At 33.9% G+C, this 18,537-nt stretch overlaps 1 pseudogene across 1 annotated transcript in view; it reads left to right on the forward strand.

Moving 5' to 3' along the window:
• The first annotated feature begins 12,421 nt into the window (after positions 1-12,421).
• LOC143238174 (uncharacterized) overlaps positions 12,422-18,537 on the forward strand; it is a 31,728-nt pseudogene continuing 25,612 nt past the window's right edge. Inside the window, exons 1-3 of the transcript XR_013020441.1 lie at positions 12,422-12,739; positions 15,304-15,403; positions 17,327-17,415. The product of XR_013020441.1 is annotated as an uncharacterized LOC143238174 (transcript). The remainder of the gene's footprint in view (positions 12,740-15,303; positions 15,404-17,326; positions 17,416-18,537) is intronic.

Here is an 18,537-nt window from a genome sequence, read left to right on the forward strand (position 1 = left end):
TTACTGTTGAATATCTGCTTTTTTCTAACCATTAGTTCACAAATAGAGGTGATGACAGGTAGCCTTAGCAGCTTTGCCGTAAATACAAACACAAAATAACATTTATTAGAAAAACAGAAAAACTAGTATTTCGCGTAGTTACGTTTTTATTAAGTTTCGATTGTTTTGTTTTGAATTTCGTTCAAAGATATCTGAGGACTATATGCATTAGTTGTCCATAATTTTAAAATGATAGGCAAGAAGGAATGCAGCTAGCCAACATCACCCACCGTCAACTCATTGTTTGTTTGGGAATTTCGCACAAAGCTACTCGAGGGCTATCTGTGCTAGCCGTCCCTAATTTAGCAGTGTAAGACTAGAGGGAAGGCAGCTAGTCATCACCACTCACCGCCAACTCTTGGGCTACTCTTTTACCAACGAAATAGTGGGATTGACCGTCACATTATACACCCCCACGGCTGGGAGGGCGAGCATGTTTAGCGCGACGCGGGCGCAAACCCGCGACCCTCGCATTACGAGTCGCACGCCTTACGCGCTTGGCCATGCCAGACCTCCGTCAACTCATGGGCTGTTATTTACCAACGAATAGTCCCCCGCTGGGACAACGGTAAGTCTTCGAATTTACAATGCTAAAATCAGGGATTCAGTTTCCCTCGGTGAGCACAGCAGATGGCGCGATGTGGGTTTACTATGAGAAAAAAATCAAAACACACACACACACACACACCAACGAATAGTGAGAATGGCCAAAACATTAAACATACTACGAGTCGCACGCCTTAACCCACCTGGCCATGCCGGGCCTTCTGATATGAGAAAATAATTTCCGTTTTGGGATGAAAATTAAGGATAAGATAATGAAATAAAACTTACAACTAAGATATCTTGGTTTTAGTATAATAACAACGGTGACAACCGCACTTGAAACATTTGACTCGTAATTTGAAGGTTGCGTGTTCGAATCCCCGTCGCGCCAAACATGCTCGCCCTTTCAGCCATGGGGGCGTTATGATGTGACGTTCAATCCCACTATTCGTTGGTAAAAGAGTAGCCCAAGAGTTGGCGGTGGGTGGTGATGACTAGCTGCCTTCCTTCTAGTCTTACACTGCTAAATTAGGGACGGCTAGCACAGATAGCCCTCGAGTAGCTTTGTGCGAAATTCAAAAAACCAAACCTCATTTTAATTTTTTTTCTTGGTAAGACTAATTCACCATAATTTTTTCATCGTGCTTAACGTACGTAAGAACGTTTCAAGAATTCGTAAAAGCTTGGATAAACGCCACTGAAAGACAAGCCTCTATTTGAATTCTTTGCTTCTGGTCAAAATCTCAAAGAATTATTCGAGCTTTGACAGATATGCTTTATTTGTTATCAATTATCGCAAAGTTACGTTAGAGGAACAGTGTACTTTTATTTTGTTTACTTTGCAGTTACTGTTTGATTAAACCACGATATAATATATATTTAACTATAAATTTTAGTCAGTGCCGCATGTATATTAATATATTTATGCACAGCATACACATATCGATAATATTATATTACACACAACATCACTATTAACTAAACAACACCGTACAGAGTATGTTATGTTAATATTTTAGCTACACTCTAATTGACGTGTTTATTTAGTAATTCGAGTAATTCTGTTACACTACTGGGCACGGGTTTGTCCTGTGGTAGAGCTCCAGATGGCCCGACTCGGCCAGTGGTTCAGGCACTCGACTCGTAATCTGAGGGCTGCGGGTTCGAATCTTCGTCCCACCAAACATACATGCCCTTTCAGCTGTAGGAGCGTTATAATGTGACGGTCAATCCCACTATTCGCTGGTAAAAGAGTAGCCCAAGAGTTGGCGGTGGGTGGTGATGACTAGTTGCCTTCCCTCTTGTCTTACACTGCCAAATTAGGGACGGCTAGCGGAGACAACACTCGTGGAGCTTTGCGCGAAATTAAAAACAAACAAACAATCAAACATAGCTCCAAATCCCAGCTCCGACAAACTAAAATCGATTCATGTGATACTACCAAATATTTCGTGCAATTTGAGCTGCAGAGTTGGTGGGTGGGTTTGGCATTTTATGGCGCAAAGCAACTAGGCTATCTGCGCCTTGAGCTGCAGGTGCGTTATAAAAGTGACGACAGCCAATCCCTTAACATGGATTGTGGTGGTATGGCTCTGCTGATTGACTGGTTAATAACTACAAATTAGAGACGACGCCAGGTGTTATTTGTAGCTCTGTTGTAAATAAAACAATATACAAGTACTTTGTTTGTTTAAATTTCGCTAAAGCTACACGAGGGCTATCTGCGCTAGCGTCCCCAATTTAGCAGTGAAAGACCAGAGAGAAGGCAGCTAATTATCACTACCCACCGCAAACTGTGGGGCTACTCTTTTACCAACGAATAGAGGGATTGATCCTGACATTATAACGATACCTATAGCTGAAAGAGCGAACATGTTTGATGTGACAGGGATTCGATCCGCGACACATAGATTACAAGCACCCTAACAACAACCTATCTACAGAAAGTTTAAAGTATACTTGACAATAGTGTACTTGTAATACTTCTTAGCATTGTATTTATAGTTATATTTTTTTATAACATATATGTAATAGCTGTTTAAACCATCATATTTTACTCTTATATTGCAGTAATTGGTTATTTTCTACTAAGTTAGAACTATATTGCAGACGGTGTGAAGACGGATTATAAGATTGTTGTTAGGACACTGGTGGTTAGGGCGCTTGACTCGTAATATGAAAGTCATAGATTCGAATTCTCGTCGTTAAATATACTCACACTTTTGGCTGTTGGGCGTTATAATTTGATGTTCAGTCCCGCCCTTTGTTGATAAAGGATTGGCCCAAGAGTTCATGTTGACAGCCGGCCACACGGTGAAAACTGGCCTAGCAACAATGATGACGCATCAGCATCTATCTAAGGCTCCCTAACACATCATCAAAGGAACCTCCGGACTCAATGTATACAAATACATATAAACTAACAAATTACCTGGACATATAAAAGTTAAAACTTTATGTGAAAGTTTTCGATTTCTTTAAAAAGCATAAAACAGTATTTTCACGAAATATTTTCTTGTGAAAATAAAATTTAAATTTTTACCAAGGCAAACTTCTGTTTTTTTTTTAAATAAAAGTTTAGCTTGGTAAATTCTTAAGAGTTATTTCATAAATATAATATTTCAAAAATATATTTGACAAAAATAAACAAGTCTAAAAATATTTATGAAGTTAAAAAAATTCTGATTTGGTTTTAATTTCGCGCAAAGCTACACGAGGACTATCTGCCCTAACCGTCCGTAATTTAGCAGTGTAAGGCTAGAGGAAAGGCAGCTAGTCATCACAACCCACCGCCAACTGTGAGGCTACTCTTTTACCAACGAATAGAGGGATTGATCATAACTTTATAACGCACCCTACAGCTGAAGGAGCGAACATGTTTGGTCTAACGGGGATTCGAACCCGGTAAAAAAAAGCGAAACAAAGATAACTGGATCATGGTTTGGGTCAAATGCAGTTTTTAAATTAATGTATTCTTTCTCTGTCTATGAGTCTGGTACTCTTTTGTTTTCCTTTTATATTTTAGATGCAGTTTATCACTTGTATATACGGAAGTGTATTACGCTACTACAATAGTAAACTGACAAACAAAGAGTTATAAGTGTAATAAAAATTGTTTAATGTACTAGTTGCTTTTAGGTTAAAATTATTCAAATTTTCTTTCATATTTCTGTTACGATTTGTTTGTTTCCAGTTAAGCTCAATAAGTTATCTGTGTTCTGCCCACAGAACATATCGAAGTGCGGTTTCTAGTGCTGTAAGCCTGCAAACAGGCCGCTAGCGAGCTTTCCTCATATGAATTTATAATACCAACGAAATTATAATATTGCACTAGTTCCCCAACTGAGCATTACCGCGATCACTCTTTTCATAGTCATTTGTGTATTAGTGTTTATTTACCCAGGAGGTTTTGTCGACCTCTTCCTGCTTCCTTTGTATTTATTTCAGCAGCTGTCAAGTGTATTTATACATTGTACACGAGGGTCAGAGTACTCACTCAGACCAGGTCAATGTCCATGTACTGTCTACATACACACTTGGTGCACATAAATTATTTCTCTTTATAGTTCCATAATTATTTGCACTTTCATCAGATAGGTATCAACTATAAAATATTAGCATAAATCACTTTCAATGTTTATTAGTTAACCCATAAACTAATGTAGAGTCTAGTTTGCGGCGGCCACTCAAGGCTCCGCGAAACATTTCAAATTCTCGAGACAAAACAGCGACATCGACATGATACCTCACGAACTACTAGCTCGAGGTAGTTCATAGTTTTAGCATTAGATCGCACTGCATTCCTATCGATGAGGTTCTCGAATGTTTTTGTTTACTTGTACTTTCGCCTACGCCGGTAACTTCTCGAATTTACTCTTTTCTTAGGTTTTGTATATAAATACCTGTCGACTCTCTGGGTCTGCCAGTAATTCAAATAACTGAAAGGTATTGTGATCAAGTGTCTGTGAGGCCTAGCGAAGTTCAGTGAACTATTTTGTTGAATTTTAGTTCCTATGTATAAAAATGGAAAGATTTTTGAACATTAATAAGAAGTATGGGAGTGAATAAAAAGATGGTGAACCATAGACCAGTAGCAAAGTTGTGAAGAAACGGAAGTATTGGAAATACGACGATAGTAATCTAGATTTTGGTTTTATTTTGGTAGATGTCAATCATGGAGAGTGACCACAGTGTGTATTATGTCAAAAAGTTTGGGCTTCAGAGTACATACTTTCAAGTAAACTAAAACGCCACTTAGAGACCAGTCATCCTAACATGGCTAGTAAATCCCATGATTAAGCTAAAATAATTGAAAGAACAAAAGGATACATTTTTGAAACAAGCATCTATACCTAGCAATGTTTTGCTAACATCCTATAAGGTGGCATATAGAGGTGCAAACTGTAAAAAAGCCTCACATTATCGCAGAAGAGCTGATTTTATAGGCTGCAGTGGATATGGTGAGCATTATGGTTGGTGAATCTGCGAGAAGACTGCTTTCAGATATGCCTTTATCCAACAATACTATCAGAGTAGAGTCCAACACGTGACCGAAGACCTCAACGATCAACTAACTGAAGAAAAAAAATGAAAGAAAGGGAATTAGAGTTACAGCTAGATGAGGCGACAGATAGTAACAAGGATTTGCTACACACGGTTCATGGATGGTAACAAAACTATGGATGACCTTCTTTTTTGTAAAAGTATCACTGCAGGTACAAAGGCTCAAGATTTATTTGAGATCCTTGACACTTTTATGTGTGAAAACAACTTAGACTGGACTAAGTGCGTTGGCGTCTGTACAGATTCTGATCGCTCTTTGTCTGCTGTTATGGAAGATTGCAAGCTCTTGATGCATTGTTGGCCCACTGCATAATCCATAGGGAAGCCCTTGCGTCAAAGAACCTGAGTCCTTCACTGAACCTAGTCCTGGAAAGTGTGTTGGAAGTGGTGAACTTTACAAAAACGGCCACAGAAAGCAAGGTTTTTTTTAAAAAAAACTGTGTGAGAATATGGGATTTGAGTCCCATGTGTTCGAATTACGACAGGAATTCTACTCTTATCTCGAAGAACAAGAACACAACTGTGCTAAAAAACTTCTTGGATACTGATTTTGTTTTTGTCAAAATTAGCACACCTGTGTGATCTCTTCGAAAAACTAAATATGTTGAATCTCTTTCTGCATGGAAGCAATACACACATCCTTAAACTCGCAGAGAAAGTTTCAACCTTCTGAAAAAAGTTACTACTATGGAGAGAAAAATGAATGAAGATGTGGCAAAGACTGGATACCCCTGTTACAGCAGTTTGTTATATCCAATGAAGTTGATTTGACCCACGAACTAAAATCTGTTTTTGAGAAGCACCTAACACAGCTCAGTAACTGATTTGAAAATTATTTTCCAGAAGATATGGAGAAGTTTGCATGGATCCAAGATCCATTCAAAGCTAAGGCCCCATTTGAATATCCCTCTGCAGAAGAAAAAAAAATCTTACTGACCTGTCTTGTGACAAGACTTCAAAAACAAAATTTTGCAGCATGGAACTAACAGAGTTTGTCCTTCTTGATGACGAAAAACCCACTTGTTATGAAAATGTATCTCAGAACGGCTGGTATAGGTATTTCAACTACGTTAACTCAATACAACCCAATATTAAGTTCACCTGTGAACAAGAAAAGCTAACCAAATAGCATTTCTTAACCTCAAGATAACTAGAACCGATACACAATTCAAAACAGAAATCCACAGAAAAATTACCAATACTGGATTAATTCCCTGAGACTTAGCACATCAAACAAAACAAAAACTCAACATATTAAGAAACCAAATAAACACAACCACAAAACTATGCTCACCCGATAAAATTAACGATGAAATCAACAAAATAAAACAACACTTCATCAACATCAACAAATTTTCTCAAAAACCGTGGAAAAAATTATACACACACACCAAGACCAACAACAAACAAACAACAATAAATCCTAAGTTACAACAAACTACAAAACCTTATACTGCTGTACACCATATATTCCCGATATCAGCGAAAAAATAACCAACATTTGGAAAAAAAAAACTTATAACAAAACACAACATTCCAGTAAATACCAAACTTATTCAAAAACCAAGTACAAAACTAAAGTCCATAGTATGTAAAAACAGCACTGACAAACACAACACCAACATAATTTATAAAATACAATGCAACAACTGCCACAACTTTATATTGGAGAAACAAGCAGAAAAATGGAAACAAGATTCAAAGAACACGAAAAACATTTATACATGTTTTTGAACACTGCTAATAAAAACAACGCAACATAACTATAGAAAACACCCAGATACTAAGCAGGGAAACAAACGCAAAATCAAAGAAGCCCTACTAAGACGACAACTAAAACCAATATAAAGGAAGACCTTTATACCTGTACTAATAAATAACGTAACATCGCATTGCAACATCCCATACAATCCCGTACCAGTTTTCACTCTCGTCTCTAAGACATGCGCCTGGCAACGGTCAGTTGAAAACTCTCCCTTTGTTAACCTAGGAAGGTCGAAACCTTGTTCTCTGCTTATCAGTAAAAATGTTAATTACCATACCAGTCGTTCTGAGATACATTTTTATAACTGAGTTTTGGATATCAGTAAAAGATGAATATCCGCTGCTAAGTTCTAAAGCTCAGCGAATCCTAATTCCATTTGTAACGTCATATCTTTGCGAAGCTAGGTTTTCGACGGTTGTTGTGATAAGAAACAAGTACCGTGCGAAAATCAGTGTGGAATAGGAAATGAAGGTGGCGGTGTCCAATCTGATTTCAAGGTTTGAGAAGCTGTGCAGTGCCCAACAGGCGTACGCATCCCATAAGTGATTGTGGTCACTTAAAAATGAAATAAAAATATTGCTTTTACATTCAGCTTTCGTGTATTATTCTTTCAAACGACTACTAAGTTTTAGAGCACAAATACTTATTAAGTATTAGGTTGTTTGGACCTAAGTACTTAATAAACGGAACTGTTAAGTTTTTGGTTTTGCCTAGGGGCGTCGTGAAAAGATAGCTGAGACATTAAGGACGACGTGAACCGAGAATGTTTGGGGTACGCTGGACTCGTCACCACCCGCTACCAACTATTGAGCTATTTTTGTACGTCACAAAAATTATCGAGACAAAAACGAAAAATATTTATGTAAAAACGGCTCGTTTGGGTTGAGAAAATTTTTTACATAGAGGAGCGAACAACGTTTCGACCTTCTTCGGTCATCGTCAGGTTCACAAACGAAAAATTAAAATAATAAATATAAAATAAAATGTTTACTATAATCGTGAACATTACACACTGCTAATGAAACATTATTGGGTGGAGCGTATAAAATGATTTATGTGCTAGCACAAATGAACACAACTCTAACCCTAACCAAAGTGTCTACCCCTGATTTGTTAACGTACTAGGCCTCTATTAGTTATTTTCTTCCTGTGGACAGAGAAGGTACTGCTTGCTTTTAAGCGCAAAGCTACACATTTCGTTATCATCGCTTGTATCGCAACTCGATTTGTAGCGCCATTAGTCCATATGCTTACCGGTTTTATTTTCATCTCTACTTGCGTTGTGGAAGTGTATATCTCACGCAATCAAAACAAACATTCATCTCTGCACTTTGTTTGTACGCGGATCAATACTTAGCCTTCTAGCTCTCGCAAAAGATGACATTGTACAGTATTAAACCGTTAGTTTATATCGATTCAAAATTACGATGGTTCTGAATTTTCGCCAAACATTCATCACGTAAAGCGAAATATTATTCTCATATTACGTGGTTTTTTCCTATAATTATAATATATTAGCCACAAAAAATATTTATCTTATCTGTGTCAGTTTTATAATATCTTTACCAATGGTTTCCTTGAGACTGTGATTTTTACTTCTAGCAGTTAGTACGCTGCTAACTGTCTCTTTCTCTATATAGTAAGAAAATAATAAATATTATTCTTTAATTACTTAGTTTACAAAATATGTGAGTTAATTACGCCACCTGGAAAAGTTAATTCTGAGCATTTGTATTTTCAATAACGTCGGATGAAAATAAATTGCTCTACTCTTGCCAACAAATATTGGGATTGACTCTGACATTATAAGGCCCCAACGGTTAAAAGGGCGAGTATGTTTCGACACCCTAACTACCAGGTCATTCGTCCTGTAGTGACTCAATGATAGGTCTGTGGACTTACAAAATTAGAAACTAGGTTTCGTGTGCGTGCGTGTTTTTCTTAAAGCAAAGCCACATATGGCCATCTTCTGAGTCCACCGAGGAGAATCGAAACCCTAATTTTAGCGTTGTAAATCTGCAGACTTGCCGCTGTACTAGCGAGGGTCTAGGTTTCGTTACTCTTGGTGGGAAGAGCACAGATAGTCCATTGCGTAGCTTTTTGCTTAATCTAAAACAACAATAAAGAAACAAAAAATAGGCCGTTGTTGTTTGTCTCTCGAGAGAACTGATAGATAGAATCTTGCATATAATAACAACATAAATAACTTTGTTTTAAGAATATCCGCTTTGGTGCAAAATAAATACAACAAATGACGAAAATTCACTAAGTTGCATAATGGAAAACGAAATGGTGTCGCATAAAGTGGCTTATGCCTTGGACTCGTGATCGAAGGGTCAGGAGTTCGTGCCTAGTCCTTGAACAAGACTCTTTAATTTAATTTATATTTACTTCAGGGCACCCAGCTGTTAACTCGATAGTAACTGATAGTTCAGAATTAAAGTTCAGTAGACTGGCATTATGTCTAGTGGAAATGTTCACAGCCTGACGATGACCGAAGAAGGTCAAAACGTTGTTCGCTCCTCTACGTAAAATATTTTCTCAATCCAAACCAGCCGTTTTTACATATATATTTTTCTCTACAAGTGGGTTTTCTCGTCATCACTGATTATTATATCACAATAACACTATAGTTAGCTAGCCCTCATTATTCCAGTTCATAGTTTAAAAAAAAAATTAATAAACGCATTTCAGTTCGACTTCCAGAAATCAATGCACCATATATCCACAAACTAACTAAATTAATAAACATCAGGTTTCAGTTGAAACGATATTTATAACAGTTATGTACGAATCTTGTTGGTTAATACCAAAGCTGTCGAAAGGCGGCGATAATTAGACTTTTTGTTAAAACACAGTTGAAATCCTTTGACGCTTATGGAGCTTTCCATTTACTCTTTTATAACATTTGTAGGTAACATTTTACGTAATTTTGTAACAGTACTTAGAATGTTTTTCTGGTATTCTATATACCATTCATTTTCATTAATAATAAAAAAGACAAATATCATTTGGTAAAGGATTTTTAACAATCCACTGGCACTTGCAAAAACCAGTATGCTTCACATCAACACTGGAATCACCTCATTTAAATGACAGGTTACAAAACAAATTTTATATATATTTATATTATGGTAATGTCTTGTTTAAAGTGGTATAAGCGGAAAGGTTTTACTTAGGTAGCAGCCATGATAAGTAGTAATGTCTTGTTTAAAGTGGTATAAGGGGAAAGGTCTTACTTACATATCAGCCGTCACAGGTAGTAATGTCTTGTTTGAAGTGGTTTGAGCAGAAAGATTTTACTTAGGTAGGAACCAACAAAGGTAGTAATGTCTTGTTTGGAGTAATGCTTTATTTTGGAATTTGCAGGAATAAATACGAATGTCCTGGTTACTTAATAGTTGGTACAAGATGTAATGTTGTTATAAGACATTGTTATTGATAAAATATTGATAGTGACCAACTGAGTGAGTGAGAGGCAACTAAGAGAGAGTTGTCTGACTTCACCTCTTTTATGCTCAGTTCATGGACTTTCCGAATGTTCTAGCAAACTGAGCACGTGAAAGTTTCGTGAATTTCGGACTGAGCAGATGAGCGTGGGAATAAAGCAAAAGTAGTGCAGTTTGCCACAATTATACTGAGAAAAATTAGCATATATGAAAAATATACTTGTAATTTTACATCAATACAATATAATTAGTGCTCGAGTTATTAAAATGTATGCCTTTTAGCCACCAAGTTGTTTAAATAATTGCAATTTCACAGGATAAATTTATTGTTTTGAGTTGGTTGCATAATATTTCACATTGTTCTGATAAAATGTCGAAATAATATAATAACACAAAATATAGAGGTAATAGGCTATTTTTGACTGTATTTTTGAAAATTAATATCAAAAATTATCCAGCATCACTTGAGTTTTTTTCCAGTAGTAAATATTTTGTTGTTCAATTGTAACAGTTGTTGTAATTGAACAAAATGTGTCAATAAATTCAGACACGATAAATACCTGTTTATATTCTTAACATCTACTCTTATATGGTATTATACAGTCAAAACGTGGGAACATTTCGGGTAATGTTATTTATAATTAAACAACTTTTTTTTACTGAAAAAAGTACGCGAAAAAGAAAAGGTTGGTATGAAAAGCAAACATTAATGCAATCAATAGTATATCCAAGAACCTCCTTACCCAACTTTTTTTTTTTTGTATTTGACAGTAGTATACAAAATGTTCTCAAATAGTGGTTTCAAATTTTAATTTACAAACCTAGACTATTTTGACTCCCTAGGTTTAGTGGATTAAAAGAAAAGGGCTTTGAATACTACCTTTCAATTGACACAGACGCCAATTGTACGAGATAATTTAATAAGATCAATTTCAGTTATATGCAGTATGGTATGATATATAAAATTGAACTATTTTTCATTATGTATGACACCTGGCATATGATGGTCATTCCCACTATTCGTTGGTAAAAGATTTGCCCAAGAGGTGGGAGGTGGGGCCGTGTGGTGATGTTTAATTATCTTGCATCTAGCCTTTCACTGCTAAATTAGGGACGGCTTTGCATGGAATTCAAACAAACTAACTCAATCATTGTGTATGCTTTGATTCAACACAAAAGCGTAAAATTAAGAAAATAATAAATTCATAATTTGTGAACATAAAAAGTGCATGATCGAGTAAATTAGCCGGAAAGAATTAAATAATTTTCGTATTTTATTAGATTACATTGTTTGAAATTAATTAAATTTTGCAATCCACAAATTAAAATATTATGCATTCTAGCAAAGTATATGAATTTGAGGAAAGAACAACTTAATATGATGGTCATTTGTTTTTAGAACAAAGTCACATTGGGATATCTGCTGTGTCCATCGCTGGGAATCAAACTCAATATTTTAAGGATGAAAGTTTGTAGACTAAGGACTGTCTCACCGAAAAACAATATGATGGCTGTAAACTTCTTTTTTAACTTAGCAAGAGAACCTAACTGATTAGCTAGTGTATCTCAAGTATTTAATTTCTATATGCAATTCTATATTTAATTATTTAATTTCTTCATTACATTACAGCCAATTTGCTATACAGGATTGACTTCATCAGTTTTTACGTTTAAAATTGTGAAGTTTAACAGCTCAAATGGGTAATTAAATGTTCCTCCCTTTGTAGTAGTTAGAAACTATATTTTAGAAGTATTGGTAATATAATTCATGAGTACCCCTAAAAATAAGATAATTAGTAAGTTAACTGTTATTTAACCTGTTTAAGTCTTGTTGATTTATCTTTGATCAGAATTTCTTAATAATTAATTGTTGTTGTTTTTCAGAATCAACAGAGTAAATTTTATGCATTTTTTATATTTCCTGTTATGTTTCAAAATAAACTTTGAAACGTTTTAACATTTTATTTCAAATTATTTTATAATTAGTTTTGCAACATATTAAAACTTAATTACGTGTTTTTATGAGACTTGACGCATATATACAAGGTTGCTTGTCAATAGTACGCGTTTATCTTGGCTCATCATTAGTTGCAGTTAAGTTATAAATTGAGCGCGCCATTTTGTTTTGGCTGAGTTGTTGGTATTATTAATCCAAGTATTATATTATTAATAGTTTGTCGAAAGGTTAGTTATTTACCAACACTATTACAAGATTTAAGGTAGTTGCAAAATGGCAGCTAACCAAGAACAAAACTCTGGAAGCACAACTAAGAAGAAAATCACAGATCTTCGTGTTGTAGACCTTCGAGTTGAATTGGAAAAGAGAGGACTGGACAAAGGAGGTGTGAAATCAGCTTTGATAGAAAGACTGATGAAGGTTAGTTAAATTTTAAAAAGACAGATATGAGTTGATTAACATATTGGTTATTATTTATTAATATCATGAATATAAATCAAAGCAATAATGAAACGATAGTACTGTTACTAGAAGGTAGAATATCTGTGCATTTCTTGTTTTATTTTTAGCACTTGAGTTCTGTATAAATTGTGCAGAGCGAATTTATTTTCTTATTACGTAGTGTGGAGACCTACGTCTATAATCTGTTTACTACATTTTTAGTTTCGATGAAGGAAAAAAACTTACGATATACTGTAGTCATATTTTACATTTCTTTTTTTACTTTTTTTTGCAAATAAGTGAAAGTTTTATGAGGCCTTAACTGTATGTTAAATTTTCACTTCTATGAATAGAGTAGGTAATTATAATAGATAATAATCTATTATAGTTACATATGCTTTATTCACATATTACAAGTTAAAAATGGACATGAATAGGTGACCTTCTTCATGATAACCTTAGTTATCTAGTTTTTGGAAATTCCTAATGCTACTTTTGTCCTCTTCATTATTCAAGTATTGAGAAAATAACTGTTAGTTTGTGTGTTGTTCACCAACAAATGGTACTTGTGATTGACTTGGTTGCAGTTAGTTATAAGGTGTCATGGTGATTTTGTAACCCTTTTTCTGCATTTTGTGATTTAAAGTCCCATAAAGACTTTCTTCCTTTTAAGTGCACAAGTCGACGAAAGTCTGCAAAGAAAAAGAAATTCATCCTTTCATTGTGATACTGGATAGATTTCTTCTTTGTGGACTTTTGTCAACATGTGCATTTAAAAGGAAGAAAAACTAAAAGTGACTTGAGTCATAAAATGCAGCAGAAGGGTTAAGTAATGAAAACAAAAGAATTCGCACACCACTGAATTCTACAGACATAAATTAGGTGATTTACACTGCAACTTTGGTTATTTACTTCATAATTAATGAAATAAAAATTCATGGCCAGGTGGTTAGGACACTTGACTTGTAATCTGAGGGCTATAAGTTTGAATCCCCTTCACACCAAAAACATGCTCACCTTTTCAACCATGGTGGCATTATGATGTGATTGTCCATCACACTATTCATTGGTAAGAGTAGCAGAATTGGCAGTGGGTGACCTTGGACTGTCAAATTAGAGACTGCTAGTGCAGATAGCCCTAGGGTAGTTTTGTACAAATTTTAAAAAACAAGTAAGAATTTGTACTTGGAAATGGACCTCTCATTGCACAGTACCATCCCGTTAGGACAATGTTATTGGTTTATTGTTTTACCTGGTATTGGTAATCTGACAGTATGTACATCCCTGCCAAAGTCAGAAAACTGTAGTCCTAAGAAAATCTGTGAAACTCGTACACATGGATACATGTTATATTGATAAATGGAATGAACATTTGCAACAAATAAGTGTTAGAAATAAAGTGAGCTTGCTTTTGTATTTATGAAATTAAAGTAGATATTTTGTAATGACATTGATTGATAATTTGAAATACTGTGATAGAGAGAAAAGTTTGAGGAATATACCCCACTGTTCTGTGTCATGTCATGTTTTATTATTCTGATTTTATTTTTTGTTTGTGTAAAAACCTCTTCAATTAAATCTAATGCTCTGACCTTAAGAGATTTTCATATCTTTTTCAGCATGACAATTTCTTAATATACTATAATTAATATTTTCCTTGAATTTTGGAATATTTATTTTTATTCATTAATTCATGAAAACTGCAAGTTTGAACACTATCTTGTATCCATTATTCTTGTAAGAGGATTTCAGCCCTTGATTTTAATGTTTCACTACTTGGTCATTCTTTCCATCATGAGCAGTTTCTGAAATTCTGTTTATTTTTAGTTCCTGACTTTGCTTTCATATAGTGAATTATTAGTTCTGCAACTATTTACAGTATAAACAGTTACATCCACTTTGCCCTTGTATGTATTGCTTTATAAATTCAATTGGTACACACCTGAATTATATTTGTGCCCTCGATTGCCTAGAATATATAAAAATGTAAATTGTAGTCAGTTACTGAAAGGTTCTTTGTATATATGACAAATCTATGCAGTGAGGGAGTTTAGCAAGAGAATATCATTTAGATTTGTTAATTCTGTTACTGTAATTTATATTAATTTGTTAAAAACAATTTAAGAGTATAGTAATATGGTTTATATTGTAGGGAATATACTACGTTTTGACAGAACATTGGATACCTGAAGACATACCAATATTCTGTCAGTATGTGTTCTCCAAAAATAAACTTTTCATTGTTCATATTTAGTTTGCCAATTTATAATTACATCTTTAAACACAATGTACTCTTAAGTTGAATGTATAATATTAAAAATTTAATTTTTGTTTAGTAACTTATTCATTAAACCACTTTATTATTGTTTTGATACAGGCTTTGCTGTTCTTTTCTCTAAAAACGTAACTATCTTTCTTTATCACAACTTCTTTTGTAGTTTCTTTTTTTAATCGGTTATGTTGTGATGCACTAACTTCTAGCAGTTACTTATACACGCATAAACATGGATTTTTTTTTTTTTTATTTGGTTAATTGTTTCTAGTGTTTACAAGATGAAGGGGTGGATCCAGAATGTCACCTATTTGAAGTAGCAGCAGAAGGAACACAAGCAAAGAAGACACCCATTTCCAAAAGAACTTCAAGTAAGTTTTAACTATTATGTAAATAGGTGAAGTAAATTACCTAAATCAAAAAACATAACTGAACAAAAACGTTTCTTAAAAGTTATTTGGAGTTTGGTCAGTTGTTTTTGCAACTGTTACCAAAAAGTGTTTCCTGCTTTGAGATTTAAAGTACACCATTGAATTTTAAAAAATATGAAACAAACGTGTAAACATTCCTCTACACATTCAAATATAAAATGGTTCAGATTTTAAAATTGTTTAATATTGTACATAATTTTAATTTTCAGATTGGTGAAATCGATCCCACAACAAAACTTGCAATCTCTGAGCAAAAACATGTGTGTGCGTATGTGAATTTCTTGAACATTTTCTAAGCATAATGCTGTATTTATAGCCCCTAGAAAGAAAATTCAAATGGGATTATTTTGAACCTTTTAAATTCATTGGAGGTGTTGGTTCACCAATTTCAGCTAATCACTTTCTTAACCTTGATTGTTAAGGTGATATATTTGCCTTTAAAGAATCATAGGCCAGTAGTCTAAACATGTGATGAAAGTTGTTTATTTTCAATAGTATAAGCCAGTGTGGCTTCCAGTACAGCTGAGACCATCATAGGAATTGGCAGAAATTTGTAAAAGCATATCTTAGCAACATGTTGCTCATAAGAATGTTGTTTGTGAAGATTGTTTGTAATGGTTACAATCCTATGTTTTTTAATGATTACAAAAATAATTTTTAATGTATCATTTTGTACTTCATTTTGATTTTCAGTGTGATGGGAAATAGTTTTTAAGGAACAAGATGAGGTAGGCTTCATTAATTCTTACACCCAATCATTTTGAGTTTCATTTCATCAGAAGGCTGCTATTTATATTAGGCCTTGTTGGCCAAAGTAATGTTGGAATGTACAATCACTTAATAGAAATGAAAAGGCCTAATTTGAAAAAAGGCATATAATAGTATTCCAAACATTGAAAGACTTAATCTGGATGAAATACGACCTACGTTCTTCATTTTAAAAACAAAATAAAGAATGTAAATTAAAAATGTTAAATAGGCCTAATGGTAATGTAGTATAAGTGTACAAAAAATTTTTAATGTTGTAAGTAGTAGAGATCATTGTTTCCTATATATATTCTGGCTACTTTTTCATGTTTCTGAAAGTGAGTTCTTTGTGAATTGTAGTGTGTGTGTAATATATATGGTAATTAAAATATCACTTTTTATAATACTGGTATGCTACTACTGAGATTTAAAGAGTAAGACAATCGTACTCTGTAATTTTATGCTATAAGATACAGAACATGGTCTGCATGTGTGTCAGGATTATTATTATTATTCAAATATTCTTCAAAGGCCAATAAAACAGAAATAAATAAATAAAATACAAATAGATTATTTTAAAATCAAAATTATTTTTCGTATACAGTTGACATTCAAAAAGAGAAAAATTAACAATCATATCTGTAATTAATATAAATGCCCTTAATATTTCTGGTAATGTTTGAATGGTGGTTTTAGAGATCTGTGGTTTATTTTTCTTGCATAAATATGATTGCATTATTTTCTGATGTATAGTGTTGAGAAATGTGCATCCCCATTTTATAACAAATTCTGTAAATGTTGACTCCTACTCTTTCCCCTCCTCCTTAAAATCCTTTTATTCCATGTAAAGTTAATCTCATTTTAACGTAATTAGAACTTCTGGTTGAATGTCTTGTGGAAAATTCAGTTGAGACATAGAATTATGGAAAAAAGCAGATTGTAAACTGAACTTGTGCTGAAAAATGCAGAAAGGTTTGTGATGGAGAAATAACTTTTTTGCACTGATGCAGATCTTGTAAACTTGAGACTAGTCTAATGGTATGGTGAGGTAACCACTAAAAGTTGCTGTGAAAAGGCTTAATGTGACAGGAAAACTTATTTGAATTTCCTTCACAGAAAGATCCTCTAATGAGTCTGAAACACAGAGTATAGTTGATGGACAAGATGAAGATGATGACGAAAAGGGAGATTCAGATGATGAAAAGGTACTTTTTTGATATCTTTACTGTGTAACTAGTATATCGCCTGTCAGCTGTGATGGGGCAAGCAAAGTACTATTACCCCATAATATACCCTGTGATCTTGCATTTCATAGCTGACTGAAATAAATTTTGCAAAATCAAGCTTGGTTGAGACATTCAAATGATGGTAAATTCCTCTACTGAACCAGTCATCCATAAGGTGGATTTGTGTAGTAATCATAGAATATTGGTAAAAATCTTTTAGATTAATAACTGCCCATATATGTAGAAAAGCCTGTGTATTTTGGTAACAGTTATTCCAGCAGTGGCTTTATGTCATGTTACTTAGCAACAAAGGTATAATCTAATATTGTTAATCCATATACTGAAAGTATTAAAATGAAATGTATTAAACAAAACTGAAAATATTTTGTTAAAACTTAATTTAGTCTTGGTTGGATAAAGAGTTTTGTTTTTGTTAAAATCATAGGTGATAAACTGCAAATAGCTAAATTTAGAAAAAATTTAAGTTTGAAATCAAACCTGTTTTACTTTCATGATAAACTAACTCTGTTTCTCTAGTCTACGTAATTGGTTGAATTTCAACTTTCCGTCTCGCAAGATGCCTCCGAATTACCATCTAATGCCGTTATAATCATGTTAAGATAAATCTGTTCCTGTCTGAGTCAAGAATATTTTGGATGCCTTACTCATCAAAACTTACAAGATTTAAACAGGTCTCTTGTAATACAACATTTCTGTAACTTCCAAAAAAGATGTAGTTTAATACAAACATATTCAGGAACATAAGTAATGTCTTAAGTAACTATAACTTTCCAAGTTTGTTCTACAAGTTACTTATATTAACCCTAATGTCCTGTCTAATGATGTTCAGACTACTAAAGTTGTTACGCCCATCATATGGTGTGGTCAAGAGGAGGAATGAAAATCAATAATAATAAAATTAGATTACATTATCAAGGTGGGTAGGGTCAATGATATTTCTAAAGAAACGATGAAAAGATAGTTTCATCCTTAATGTGTGGGTATTAATATTTTTGAAGGTAAAAATCTTTGTTTTTAAGAGGACATTGAATATTTTTTTTTTATTATTATTGATAGCATTAACTGATACAAGCTTAATCT

This window comes from Tachypleus tridentatus, chromosome 13 (assembly GCF_004210375.1).
Source record: "Tachypleus tridentatus isolate NWPU-2018 chromosome 13, ASM421037v1, whole genome shotgun sequence".
NCBI classification, from domain to species: Eukaryota; Metazoa; Arthropoda; class Merostomata; order Xiphosura; family Limulidae; genus Tachypleus; species Tachypleus tridentatus.